The 14,989-nt window shown below is 44.2% G+C and overlaps 1 protein-coding gene across 2 annotated transcripts in view; it reads left to right on the top strand.

Annotated features, from left to right (window-relative positions):
• Positions 1 to 14,989, top strand: part of galnt1 (UDP-N-acetyl-alpha-D-galactosamine:polypeptide N-acetylgalactosaminyltransferase 1) — a 43,695-nt gene that overhangs the window by 11,938 nt on the left and 16,768 nt on the right. For both annotated transcript variants that reach the window (XM_062399644.1, XM_062399645.1), the window contains exon 2: positions 8,485 to 8,597. The gene's annotated coding sequence lies outside the window, so the exon portion shown is untranslated. The remainder of the gene's footprint in view (positions 1 to 8,484; positions 8,598 to 14,989) is intronic.

The following is a 14,989-nucleotide window of genomic DNA, read 5'->3' as shown; positions in this document are numbered from 1 at the left end:
GCGGGCATGACAATTTTTTCTAAAATCGATTTGGTGCGAGGTTATCATCAGGTGCCTGTGCGGGCAGAGGACGTGCCCAAGACTGCAGTCATTACACCGTTTGGTCTTTTCGAGTTCCTGCGAATGCCGTTCGGCCTTAAAGGCGCAGCGCAGACATTTCAGCGCTTGATGGACTCGGTGCTACGTGACCTCGCGTTTGTTTTCGTCTATTTGGACGACATCTTGGTGGCCAGCCCGTCGGTTGATGAGCATTTATCGCACCTTAGGCAGGTTTTCCAGCGCCTTGATGGGCATGGTCTCATTGTGAACACAGCCAAGTGCCAGTTTGGGCTGTCTGTCATAGACTTTTTGGGCCATCGCATTTCGTCGCAGGGTGCGGTTCCTTTGCCCTCGAAGGTGCATGCAGTTGCGGATTTTCCCCGTCCAGTCTCGGTCAGGTCGCTGCAGGAGTTTTTGGGCATGGTAAACTTTTACAATCGTTTCTTGCCTCGTGCGGCCCAACTCCTGCAACCGTTGTATGGTGCTTTGAAGCTTAAGAAAGCTAAGGACCAGGTTGACTGGACCCCTGTGAGGATCCAGGCTTTTGAGGGGGCTAAGGCTGCCCTGGCTAACGCGGCGCTTCTGGCGCACCCCGCGTCTCGGGCGCCTATCGCCCTCACGACCGATGCTTCGGATGTGGCTGTAGGTGCAGTTGTTGAACAGCGTGTTGCGGGTGCGTGGCAGCCCCTTGCATTTTTTAGCCGCGGTTTGCGAGACAGTGAGCGAAAATACAGCGTGTTTGACCGGGAACTGTTAGCGTTGTACCTGGCTACGCGTCATTTCCGTTTCCTGCTCGAAGGCCGCCCTTTCACAGCCTATGTTGACCACAAACCATTGACGTTTGCTATGGCGAAGGTGACAGAGCCATGGTCTGCTCGCCAGCAGCGCCATCTAGCTGCGATCTCCGAATTCACAACAGACATCCAACATGTGGCGGGTAAAGCGAACCCGGTGGCAGACTGCCTGTCACGGGTGCTGGTGTGCCCTGTGCATCTTGGGGTTGATTTTTCAGCACTGGCTGCCGACCAACCTGGGGACCCGGGTATCGTTGCACTGAGAGCTGCGAGTACCGGTCTGGAGCTGGAGGAGGTAGTGGTGCAAAATGGTGGGCCTGCCCTCCTTTGCGACGTCTCCACGGGCCGCCCCCGCCCGGTGGTGCCGGTTGCTTGGCGCCGTCGGGTCTTTGATATGGTGCACTCTCTTTCTCATCCGGGTGTCCGGGCGTCGGTGAAGTTGGTGTCTTCGAAGTTTGTGTGGCCTGGCCTTCGCAAAGAGGTCAAAGAGTGGGCGGCCACATGTGTGGCGTGTCAGCGCGCAAAAGTTCACCAGCACACTAGGGCGCCCCTCGAGCCATTTTTGATTCCGGCCAAGCGTTTTGATCATGTGCATATCGACCTTGTGGGGCCTCTTCCCCCTTCCCAGGGTTTTACACATCTCCTTACCATGGTAGATCGGACCACTAGGTGGCCAGAGGCGGTTCCTCTGTCTTCCACGACATCTGCGGACGTGGCACGCGCTTTTCTTTCAGCTTGGGTCTCACGTTTTGGTGCACCGTCTGATATCACCTCTGACAGAGGCCCGCAGTTCATTTCGGATCTCTGGTCGGCGCTAGCAAAGTCTTTGGGCACACAGGTTCACCGTACCACTGCCTACCACCCCCAGGCTAACGGTTTGTGTGAACGTTTTCACCGGTCGCTTAAGGCGTCATTGAGGGCTGCGCTCTCAGATGCAAATTGGTTGGATCGGTTGCCGTGGGTGATGCTCGGGTTGCGCTCGGCTCCTAAGGCTGACCTGGATGCCTCGCCTGCGGAGTTGGTGCTCGGTCAGCCGCTCCGCGTCCCAGGGGAGTTTCTGCCTCAGAGCTCGGCCCCCTTTCCGGTTCCTGTTGCGCGTCCTGCGTCACAGGCCGCTTGTGCACCGGTGCCCGTGCATCATTTTTCTCCTCGGTCTTTCGTGCCAACGGATCTCGCGACCACTCGGTTTGTTTTCGTGCGTCACGATGCTCACCGGTTTCCCCTCCAGCCCCCGTATGACGGCCCGTTTAGAGTGTTGGAGGCGGGTTCTAAAAGTTTCATTCTGGACATGGGCGGACGCAGGGAGCGCGTTTCGTTAGACAGGCTTAAGCCAGCTCATCTGTTGGCTGGCGAAGAGGTGCTACCGGCCCGGGTTCCCCGTCGTGGTCGCCCCCCTTCTAGGACCCCTGTGTTGTTTTCTCCAGTTGTGCCTCCTGATCCTGTGCCTGTTGTGAATGATGTCCCTTCTGCCTGTTCCACCCCTGCGTTTGCGGACGGGGGTCGGCGTAGCCGTTGTGGCCGCCTCGTTAAACCCCCTGAGAGGTACTGACTGTTGTCCCATTTTTTTCCCTCTGGGTGTTCGGGGGGGGGCTGTGTGGCGTGCACTCATGGGTGTGTCCTCTCACCCAGTGGGTTGATGGGTAATGTTAGAGGCTGTAGCTATATATACTTCCCGTATGGGGAACATGTGCTTGTTCTTCCTAGCTACTGAATAAACGACAGTAAACAGTACCTGCGTCTCTGCCTTTCCTTGTCTTGCCACAAGAGCATATTTTCAGGATCTGGATTACTCCCAACAAGCTCCATTTGGAAAAAAAATTGCCACAGCCTTGCAGCTTTTGGAAATGACAAATAACAACATCAACAAAAATTGAACTGCATAACAATTTCTCAGAAAAGTAGTTAGTGAATTCTTGCTGCAGGGGTCATAGAAGAACAGTGTAAAATCAAATGTGAACTGATTGAGGACCAGGTAAGTGATGATTAGCAGTAAAAAAGAAACGCTGCATAAACACTGTACACATGTTGGAAAGTTTCCAGCTGCTAATGAATACACAGTCACTATCCGTCCACAAGTCCAATGTTACTCCAAGAGATAAACCTCTGTCTTTAAAATGCTAATATAATCACTGTTGGCTGTAAATGTTAACAAGTTCTTCTTTTATTCACACAAATTTGTTTTTCTCCTTTTCAGCAATTTGTTTTCCAATCTCTAAAACATAATGCATAAAACCAACTGTCACAGTTGGTTTTATTGACTGTCACAGTTGGTTTTATTGACTGAAAAAAGCTGTGGATTTTCCCTGTAGTAATGCGATAAGCAGTTTTTGTTTTTTTTAAAGAAAAAAGATTAACAGTGAAGAGAACTTATTATTGTTATTATTATTATTATCATTATCATCATCTCTTTTGAGCTGTAGTCTTGAATTTATGTCATTGTTTTCATTTAACTCCTCTTTCATCTCGTTTTCATTTTGTTTTCTTCTTTTTTGAATGAGTTCTGAAGATAGTTTCTAGAAATAGTCTCCTCCGTTTTACATGCGTAATTTACAATCCTTTGTTCTGTGTATATTTTAAAGCTGCGTTTTGTTAAGGGCTTCATGGAAAATTAACCTCCCAATCGTTAATGTTATTGCTGTGCGTGCAGCTTAAAACGGCCTCAGTTGTAAACGCAGAACGTGTTGAATCTACATTTTGCCGCTTTACCACAAGAGAAGGAGATTACATGCTGAGTAGAATTGCTAGGAAGTCTGCCCTGGATTGGGAATGCTGCCGAGAGCATTTGTGCACACAGCTGGGCGCATGCACGCACTTCAGCTTTATCCTGTTAACACTGCTGCTGGCCAGAGCAGGGACAGCAGGGAGATATAGAATCAAAAACCAAACTGTAACTCGCCAATTGACACCAGGACACATGGGCATAGATGGGACAGTTTTGAGCTTAATCTTTTCTGTGTCAGGACGCAGAACAGGGAAGGTAGTGAGTATGTGTGTCTCCGTGTGGTGTGTCTATTGTCATCACTATCATTCTGTTAACGTCTGTCCAGCGGCCTGCTCTTCTGTTTCCTGTCCTCCACAGTCTCCATAAACAGGAAGCCAATCTCTCTCTTTCTCTCTGTCCTTCTCTGCCTGTTCTTTGGTCCCCCTGTCTTCCTCTTCCTACCCTGCCTCCCTCTGTGAGTACATACAATATATCTGGAAAGTGACAGGCTCCCAGAGCATGGCCTTATTGTGAAAACCAAAACCGGCTGTTGTGGAAGCTGTTTCATCCCTGATAAGTTTTACATCAGTGATGTCTCAGGAGATTTTGGACCAGTTGCTTCATACCTATTCTCTCCTTGCTATTCCTGGCATTCCTGTTTTTCCACCCTGGGCGTCCCCCTGGAAAGCTGTCAGAAATTGTGAACTATGCCTGTTGTTGCCTGTGACACTGTTATTGTCATCTTCTGTTGCCTTTCGTCCAGTCTCTATTTAGCCTGAATTTATAGTTTGTTGCGTGCTTGAGGTGCTCCAGGCCCCTCCGGGCCTTCCTTTCCCACACCATTGGATACATGAGTTCTTTGACAGAGCAGGAGATCGAATGGATAAAGGTGGAGGGGAGGTGCAGTTTGCACCGATCTGGCCCAGCACTGTTTGTTGTTGCTCAGGCCAAAGATGACATCTTTGGAGTCCTTCTGGTACAATATACGCTATAAACAGAGTCACATAACACAAACAGAAACATTGGCTAGGAACCAAAACACACACACACCATACACGCATACTCATAGAAAGCTATCATGTGGTAAGAAAAGATACCTTTTTTCCTGTTTTTCTTAATTTTGGTCTGGAGAGAGAGTGTGGAACAGTTTGGTTTAATGCTTGGCCATGGCTGGTTGGTCACAGTGTGTTCACTCTGAGCTTGGGGAATTGTAAAGGACTGATTTGACTGTCTGTTAGTTTTAGCTCAGCCCACACCACTCTCTAAATTGTCCAGAACAAAGTTTGTTTGAGAGCTCTTCAACATTGCTTGGCTCTGGTCCTGCTTTGCAGCCTCAGAGTCATATCGGTGCAGAATTGTATGAACCACACGATCGATGTGTTAAGTGATTTCTACTCGCCGAAATAGGACTTGTGCTTGCTAACAGAAATATCTCCAGTTGTCTATCCATGAGCTCATCCTCCCCTCATCATTTGTTAGTCTGGCTCTAACCCTGGTCTTATTTATGACAGGAATTACCTTGACTCAGACCGAATGGAAAGATGCCTGTGTGGGAGACGAGAGAGTGAGACTTGGTGAAGTAATAGCAGGGGGTGCTCATTAGGGTCACAGATTCAGGCAAGAGCAGGGTGGAATGGTTAGGACCCAGCCTTTTGGCTGCCCAGCTGCATTCTCTCTGTTCATTCTCAGCTGGTCACAGCTGGAACAAAGAGAGGGAGGGAGGGAGGGATGACATAGATCTTTCGAAGGAGAAAACTCTCTCTTTTCTCTCAATACTAATATACTTTTCTGCCAAAACAGTAGAGATGTTCAGATAATATTTTTCCCTTCCCAGTAGTGATTCTGTTTCCTGGACTTTGCATATCGACCCATACCGAATACCAATTTGAGTAAAATTCACATGTCCGAAGTGCACTTATTTCTTGACTGTACTACCTTGGCCACCCAGCAACAAACACACACATTTCAAGTAGATAGAATTAATGACTTTGAGACAGGAGAATCACATACATTGTTCCTTATAAGAATACAGACAAATTCCTCACATTATAGTAACTGCCTCACTGCAAAACTCTGTGTTTCCCTGTGAGTGTGGATGTTCACACTGACTTAAAAAAATGTTATGCATCAGCACAAGTTGAGTTTTAACATGTCCTGCGTTTAGAGATTAATGTTTTCAAATAAGCTTTACTTCCGCAGATAAATGGAGCAGCACGGCGAACTATATTTAAAGTGGATGAGTCATGTCTTGCTAATATTTTATCCCCTTAAGAAGGTTAGAATCTACTCAGATACCTGATTCTTACAGAGAATGGGTGTTTTGGAATTGAAGACGAGACGACTTTTTTATAATAGACGTTAGCAGCTCTCGCATCAAAACTGATCCTCTCAGAGTAGATTAATATATCTGGTCTTTGGAGGCTTGTGTCAGTGTAGTGTTGGGCTGTGTCATATCATGTTCACGGGCACAGCTCACTGTCTGGACAGGTCCACAGCTGCTCACTTGCTCTGCATTACACACCTGACTAAGTGTCTATCTGTAACCTCACCGCTGAGACCTCTCATCTGGTACATGAGGCGAGTGCATATTTGTGTTGAAGGCCAGTTTACTTGAGTGTGGGAAGCCGGCCTTAGGGCAGCAGTGGCTATTGTTGCATGTTTTAGTGTCTATAACAGTATGAGGCCCGGGTTTACATTTTCACAAGAAAACACTTAATGGCGATGTGTAGGAAAAGCTGAGGTAGCTGCACATGTTGGAAAAAACTACTGATTTTGCTGCACTGCTGGACAAGAGCCCGGCTAAACACAGGCATTGAGTCACTCTCTCATGATCAAATTTTCTAATTCAAATTTTACTTCAATAGCCTAATATTTCAGTTCTGTTTTTTATAAACCTTGAAGTTCATTGTTCAGTCTCTCACGCTCCTTGTTGCTGCTCTGTGTCTTTTCCTCCTGATCATACAGCACTCATGCATGACCTAGAGCAAGAAATGGGCAGAGGAAGAGGTTTGCTCTGCCGTCATCGACAGAGATGGGTTATTTGCACTGCAGTGTTGTGTGTGGTTCTGTAGATTTATTTTGTGATTGTCAGGGGAAGCTGTCGTGTATTTATAGAAGCTCTTGCTCCTCCTGCCTCCAATTTGCAGATGGATTACATTCCACTCAAACATTGTGGAGTTGTGTGAAAGATGCAGGTTCAGAAAAGGGGGATGTAAAGAGAGATGGTTTGCAATATCATGTGTATTCATGCAAAGAGAAAACTGGGGAGGAGATGAGGAATGATGAGGAATGATTACTCACCGAGGAGGAGACAGACAGACAGACAGATCCCTTTGGTGGGCACTGCAGTACAGCCACCTTACAGTCAGTAATGCATTAGTGTGTGGGCTGGCAGAAAGAGATTTATGGTATGGCTCCTTTTGTAATACAAACTATTAAAACACACTAACACACATACCTGTACAGTAGCTAGAAATATGAAGTCCCAGTGGAGCAGAATGATGACTTGGCTTTAAAGTAGGCCAAGGACCAGTTTGAAGGACAGACACACACTCACACACACACACACACACACACACACACGCACACACACACACACACACGCACACAGTGACACTGAGTCATATTCACCCTCATCTTCATTCTCTGTGGATTTTTTTAAAATAGCAGATTAATCCAGTGAAATGAGCAGTTCTGCGAATCCGTCAGTTGTCCGTCCGCTTTTTCCCTCCCCCTTCACCCCTCTTGTCTTTTCTATCCCTCTCTTTTTATGCTGCTCCAAGGCTAGCAGAGCGCTTTAGGCTATGTTTAACCTCTGGGTGGGTGTGGAAGGAGGGAGCACGATGGATTTATAACACAATACCCAGAGATGCAGAGTTATGCCGACAATTTGGTAGATGACTGACAGCATTCGAAAGTCTAACCCTTTTCAGACCCATTTGATGATGAACTTCCACTAATACCGGGAAGCGTTGGTGCTGCTGGACAAATGCCTGGTGACATTGTGACTCTGATTGTGTGATTATGTGAGAGAGATGAGTGTTATTATTGTGCGTGCAGAGTCAGGAAGTGTGTTTGAGGTCGTTGAGTGACAGTCTCGCTCTTGCCTTCCTGTGGTTGCAATGCGGTTTTGCTTCCCCAAGGTGCAATAAGAATGCCTGCTGTCTCTTTTCCAGGCTTATCGGAAAAAAACACAGTCCCCACTCCTCGTTCTGTAACTGGAATGTATAAGCGGTAAAATAAAATGGAAAACATAGATCAATTACTGTACTCAAGATTTTGATTTAATTATTGTTCTGTAACACCAAATTACACAATCATATTACAGACATGGTCCCTCAAAAAACAAATCAGCATTCATGAGATTTCCGATGACCTTATATATAATTTTTTTCTGCATTTTATCAGGAGGAATGTAAACTGCAATAATTTGAACAATGATGAATTGTCTGGCCAGAAAATATTAACATTAAATACACTCTCTATCAACCATTAAGTGCAGCGGCTCAATGCTAGATATCGTGGTCTCCAATCTCCTGTTGCTGCGTGAGCCAACCTAATTTTCCTGCTATGGGACATCAGTAGGAAAGTAAACTGGATAGAGGTGCAGCCTCTTTTCAAATTGACTTACCCTCACTCTTATCCTGGCTCTCTTCCCTTTGCTTTCTGGGCCAATCACTACACTTGTTCTGATTTTTGAAGATGATGAGTGTAGTTCTGTCATTAGTACTCATAAATAATACGTGCTTAATTAATAGAAAAAAAGTGCTAATCTTAATAAAAATTCAAACATTTCAGGCCACTACTGGCTGCTGCATCTTCTTGCCCCACTGTCACCATGGTAACAATTCCTAACTGCGATCACACTTTCAGATCACATCAAAGTTTTTACTTATCTTTGCAACTGCTCAGATGTTAACAGTGGGTCTATGTCTATCTTGTCTCTTCAAGGAGCATGTTTGAGTGAGGAGCAAAGGAGGAAGTGGGATCTCTGAAGCTCCGCCCCCTCTGCTGGTGGAGCACCCTTCACATCTGACCAGAGACCCCTTTAGTCACTCGGAGAGGTATGTATGCAGGGAGGCTGGGGCTTTATGAAATGAACAACAGAACAATGATCTGACTCAGTTTTCCCTCTCATGCTTCGCTGTCAGTAGCTCATTGATGCATCAGTTTAAACACTTCCAGCCAATGCGCAAAATCCAGTCAGAGGTTGAGCTGAGGTAATTTGATGTTTCAGCAGTTTGTTGATTCAAAGAAATATCTCCCGAGGACATTGTAGCAAATCCAGGGATGGACCATTGAGAGCTCAATGGCGCACTGGAATAGTTGTAATTGTGGATCTCTAGGTGACCTGTATGAACAGGAGGATCAATTACATTCACCAATAGTTGTAATTGTGGATCTATAGGTGACCTGTATGAACAGGAGGATCAATTACATTCACCAAAACGTCAATGTTCAGACAGTATTATAGTATTATATTAAGCAGCAGATTTGTCAAAGGTTTACCACAGAGTTTCCCTACTATTATTTTGATGCAATTGTCATACCTACATGAAACTTCCCAAACTTCTCCTTATACCTTGAATCTGTTATTATTCTTAAAATACTTGAGCGTTTTGTATGTTGAAGTCCATCTCTGTTGTTATTGAGGAGGATTAGTTCTTACCGCAGAGGCAGTGACAACCATCTTGAATCTGGTGTCTCCAGTTAAATGTTGATCTTTGCTGACTCTGCTGCTCTGCTCATTGGGATATAAAAAGTCAGTGGCAACTCCTGATGAGATGTCAAGCTTGCACTGACTTGTCTTTGTGCAGTCAGGCATTAAAGATGAATCAATAGGTGCAGTTGTTAGACTGTGTTAATCAAGCATGTTCTTTAAGATTTCCTAACTTCCTAAAGGTATGTAGGGGAAGAGATTTGTGCAGTTCATTGGTGAGAGAAAATGAAACGACACTGCCAGGGCCAGAAGTTTGATAACCACCACTGCAAAACATGATTCCTCATGGGAGGTGGGGCAGTTACTGTAACAGAAATATTCACAGATATGAGCCGAGAGTTGAATAACTGAAAATGAGTTCTGTAAACGATCGCCAGATTTATCAGTCCATTGAGATTTGTAAATTTGTAGACAAATCTGTCAACACGCACAAATATATTAATTGCTGGAAAATCCTAAATCCTCCTTTCTGTAGATTTGCATGGTTGAGATGAAATCGTGGCTGTTTGAGAGGGTGAATTAAATATGAGAGAAAAAGTGGGATTATGAATTGTTAAAAGAGCTATTACAGCATACTTGCATCACACAGACCTAAAAAAAAAAATTTGGGGCTGAGGTTTGAGTGTTATGATGTCTGTTATAATTTATTTATTTGTATACATGTGCTGTGCGTTCTTTGGTGTAGGCAGCTGTGCTGTGTCCATCTGTCAGGGGAACACCCTCTGTGACAGGGATATTTATTGATTTTGGCCGAAAATGCCCTAGTGATTGGAGATTGAAGTGTTTAATTCCACTTTGTGCCTGTGCTAAGCTTTGCATTGGTAATCAATTTTGGCTGGGACTTTTACGCTGCCATAGGCAAATCTACCTGTGTTGCTGTTTGCTTTTTTTATTCTCACTTTTAATAAATACATACCTTGCGCAGCAAAAGGGAGCACAAATGTATTTGAGTCAATGCATCTGGTTTTAAAGTAGTACTACAGAATTCCCAGACTTCAGCAGCAGAGCTGAAAGTATATTACAGCCGACAGATACATGTCCGTCACTCTTTTCAGTTTCCTTTACAGTTGGTTGTTTGTAATGAGAAACATTTTGCGACATATCCTGTGTTTTTTTCTTCACAATCACAAAGCTTGACTTGATGAAAACAATAAACCGACGTGGTGAGCCACAGAGAATTTGGCCTGTGGCTCACCACCTCGGTTTGTGAGCAATTAATGAAACTCATAATGAACAACTCTGCCAAGTTTCATTAAAAGTGTTGCTATATTAATTGTTTTTTATCTCAGGGAGGGTTGTAATAACTTTAGTAATGTTTGCAGAGCTGATCTTTGTTTCAGGCTAAAATACCCACCTGTGCTGTAAAACACTGTGGGAAACCCTGTAGCTGAAATCCAAATACATCAATCAGCCACAACATTGGATGTATATATTTATATTCTGTATATTTTATGAACATGTAAGCATACAGAATATACATATATATACATATATATATATATACACACACACAGTGTGCATATATTCACACTCTGCCTTTTGATCTATGAATAATAGTAGCTTTTCCTCAGTTTTTCTCTGCCTCAGTACTCGTCTCGCTCTTCTTCCTCTATGGGACCAGTCTATGTTTTGCTGTCAAGGTTATGACCTGGAAATGAAGTGATCCCAGCCATTTATGCCAGGAGCGGCTGTGTACTTCAGCTACTCCATAGAGAGCAAAGCATATGGGATGTCAGGCCACGCTGTTCTGTTTCACTCCTAATATTAGCCTGAGCGTTGTCCTGCTCTAGTTGAGAGAGGTATTATACGAGAAAATCAGCCTCCTATCAGTGTTTTCTTGAAAACTGTTCAGATTATCAAGCTTATCAAGCTTATCGTGACCCAAGGAAACTCCACACACTTTAATAGCATCATCTCTTCTTTTCCCTATTGAGGAGGCATCCGTCAAAAATGAAGATACATACATATTTGTTTTAGAAGGAGAAAGTAGTTTAAATGAAAACCATCTGGTTTTGTATAGTAAAAGAAAAACTCTGCTATACAGAGATTAAACAAATAAACTATCTTAGTTTATAACATGAATTAGCACCTCAAACTTTATTTGGATTAATGACACACAAATGATCCCCCTCTCTCATTGGCTCTCTCTCATATAAATGCAATGTCCCTCTCCTCCTCTTTAATTTCCTTTTATAGATATGATCACAACGTCCCCAGAAGGGAGGCACCTCGCCCGAGTCATAAATTGTGAAGCAAGTGAAACTCCGGATCATCACGCTCTCACAGAGTTTTCCAAGTGGTTTGTGAGAAACCCTGGTTGTGCAATCTCTAAAGGAGGATTAAGACTGTGTAAAAGAGGAGAGGAGGGGATATGAAGAGGGACACAGAGAAGGATGTGAAGGGGGAAATTGTGTTCTTGTAGGGAAGTAGTGATGGCAACCGCTCTTGAAAGGAGACGACATCACCAAGAGACGATCAGGGGAGTGGGGGTGGGGTATTGTGGAGAGAAAGAGCTAGATGCCCGGGATGGAGATATAAAAGAAAGATGGAGGGAACGTAATATGTTAATGGATGAGGGAGCGAGCGTGGAGACAGGGATGGAGAACTGTGTCTATTTTATGTCAAAGGGAGCCAGGCTGTTTAAAAGAGACTTCAAAGAGACTAGCGCCCAACATAAACTAAACCGACACACACACACTCACAAGGGCCCGAGGCGGCCGTGAGCACAGAGGAGACCTGAGGTGTCCTCTGCCATGCCTGATTAGAAATATAGTGAGTAGTGAGGAATGGCTGAAAGACAGGAATCGGAAAATATGTGTGTTGAGTCTATATGTATATCCATATCATCTCTGCCGCTGCTCGGAGCGCTGCTGTCATTTTTTTTTACATTTGCTGTGATCAAATAGCATTCAGTGAAACCAATTGACAACCCTCTGACAGTGGTTTGAAACAACTTTGTGAGCAAGATGATATGTGTGCATTTCTTTCTGACAGAGCGCTTCCATGTCTGTGTAGCTCCGTGTCTCAGGGTGCTGTTATATGTTCGGCATATGTGCCCAGCTCTGTCTGCAACAGGAACAGTGAAAAGGGAGAGATATACAAGCTTCTGCTGGTTTATTAGATTGTGTCGTGTTACTGTGCAGAGGTCAAGCGAGGGTGGTACAATCCTGCAGTGGTCAGAGAAACAGAGAGGAGATTGGAGCGCAAGGGCGGGATATCAGGCATCCCACTGGCCCTGGAATTTCAAGAATTTTGGAGAAGAGTGATCCAAACAGAGAGATGAGAATTTCTTGAATTCGTAGAGGAGATCCAGGAGGATCTCTGAATTTACCTTACAGGAATATACAGGAATGGGTTTTGTGTTGTGTTGCTTTGGTTATATATTGGGTTTCAGCTGTTTCTGATTGTTTCTGAAACCGTCTTTGAACTTTAAAGTAGGTCAGAGATGTAATGGGAACCCAGAAAAATGAAGAAAACCTGTTTGCTCTACTGTGGCTTTAAGAAAAATACAGAGGTTATTTATCAAAGTAAGTAAATGTATTAAACAACTAGAGGGGGAGCTTTGAAGACAAACACAGACTGCAGCATGGCAAAACATTTTTTTATCTCATTCAGCCATTACCCATGTGCTCCTTCTACACTCACGGCAGTTGGAGTAACACCTGTGTGTGTGAACATAAGCACAGTCAGTGGTGTGAACTCTCTGTGATGGTAACACTCAAGATGAAGACATCCGTACAGAACCAAGCAAGCCATTTTCCTGTCCTCACACTCAAAACTACACACACTCGTACACACACTGTTATGAATATATAGGTGTCGTTATGAATATATAGGTGTTAGTGCGGCTAACCTTTAGTAGTCTAGTGATTAATGTTACTAGAAGGCAAATAATAACTATACTATTAGGGGGGAAAGAGTAATTTGAGAAAAACATGATTATAACCTAACAATATTTCAGTTCCTGCAGTATTTTACAAATGTGGTAATAATTCAGACAAAGCTGGGCTTTATTGGGAGGGGGGGCTCTTAAACAGACAGTGTTTCAGACAGCGGCTGAAAAGAGCAGCTGTAGCAATGGACAGTTTGTGGACAGTGACATGTTTTCTTGAACCTTAAAGCATATAAATCTAAGTAATAACCCAAATTAACATCGTGAACCGGAATATGAGCATAGCATGTGTCAGGTGTGTGTCTTGATTTCATCCACAGTTCCCCTCAACTTATTTTTGCCTATATATTCTTAACGGGGAGTAATAATGTATTAAAATCATATAAAGGTGTCAATTTCTTGTATGTTGAGTGTATTTAAGATTGTTTAGGAAATAATGCCCATGGTCGAGGGCCAGCAAATCTAGGTGCTTATAAAGTTGAAAAGGCCACTCTCAAATGATCTGACACACATTATTTTCCATGTAGATGCCAGTTCACTAAGACCGTGTAATGCAAAAGTCACGTTCTAAATTTGATTCAATCCGCTGCTCACTGAGTGCCAGGGAGGGGATTTTTAATATTCATGCACATGCATACACCCGTGTTGCTCATCACTGCAACTAAATTGATGTGATTAAATTATTTTCTTCTCCAGGGTATAAGAGTTCATATTATCACATTGATAAACTGGTGGTTTCTCTGCACCAGTTTCTCTATGTCAGCCTCAGGGGAAGAATTTTCCAAGGTTAGAAACTCAAACTGCATGACAGGCTTGACTAGAGCAATGAAAGTATCCAGTTGGGATCAGCTTTGCATTTGCATCAGGATATTTTTATGGAAACCGCAGCAGTTGTTGAGACAGTGTCAGATAATATTGCTATTGGCTGGTTTCTGGCAGCATTCACCTCTTATCACAATTAGTTATTACAACTATGATAAGGCTATTAGTACTTATTTCATTGGATATGTCTGACGAGGAAGTGTAACTGCATAAAAATGTCGGTTGAGGATGAGGATTTCGGGCTGTGCTGCAGAGGGGATACAGTATATAGCTTTCAATTGGTAGCACTGTAAACTACTGCTTTGTCAGGACATTGAAACTATTTGGCTCTGCAGGCACAAAAGTCCTTAGAAAGGACAAACTTACAGAGAGCAGACAGATCTTCACTTTTCTGCTGTACCATGCACATTATGCTACCAGAATCCTATCAGGTGGAATTTAGAAACGCTGCTCTGCAGTTCTCCATCCTCTGTGGCTGCTAAGTAAAGCTAAACTAAGCTAAGCTAGCTATGGACAAGCACCTTTTTTGCCTCCCAGGGGCCATGAGAGAAATCACCGTGGCCAAATGAATTCTCTCCCTTCTGCTGCTGCAACCTGAGGGATCATTGAGGCAAAGATTCAGCTAAAGAGAGGAGAGATGTGGCTGGAGGAGAGAGGGAAAGGGGAGCAGAGGAATTTTAATGTGGCTGTGTCTGTCTCTCGCTGCCTGCCAAAAGAAAAAGCAATTACCTTCACAGCTCCTCTCTCTGCTCTCTCTGTGTGTGTGTGTGTGTGTGTGTGTGTGTGTGTGTGTGTGTGTGTGTGTGTGTGTGTGTGTGTGTGTGTGTGTGTGTGTGTGTGTGTGTGTGTGTGTGTGTGTGTGTGTGTGTGTGTGTGTGTGTGTGTGTGTGTGTGTGTGTGTGTGTGTGTGTGTTTACCTGATGGGGGGGTGTTGGCACACAGGGATTTGTATGTTAAATGTGCAAAGGGTTGTTGGGCTTTTACACTACAGGGTATTTTATAACTCTAATGCAGTCTGTTTC

The sequence above is a fragment of the Platichthys flesus genome, chromosome 11 (genome assembly GCF_949316205.1).
Source record: "Platichthys flesus chromosome 11, fPlaFle2.1, whole genome shotgun sequence".
NCBI lineage: Eukaryota > Metazoa > Chordata > Actinopteri > Pleuronectiformes > Pleuronectidae > Platichthys > Platichthys flesus.
The sequence above is the reverse complement of the archived record's forward strand: the minus strand, read 5'-3'. Positions and strand labels throughout refer to the sequence as shown.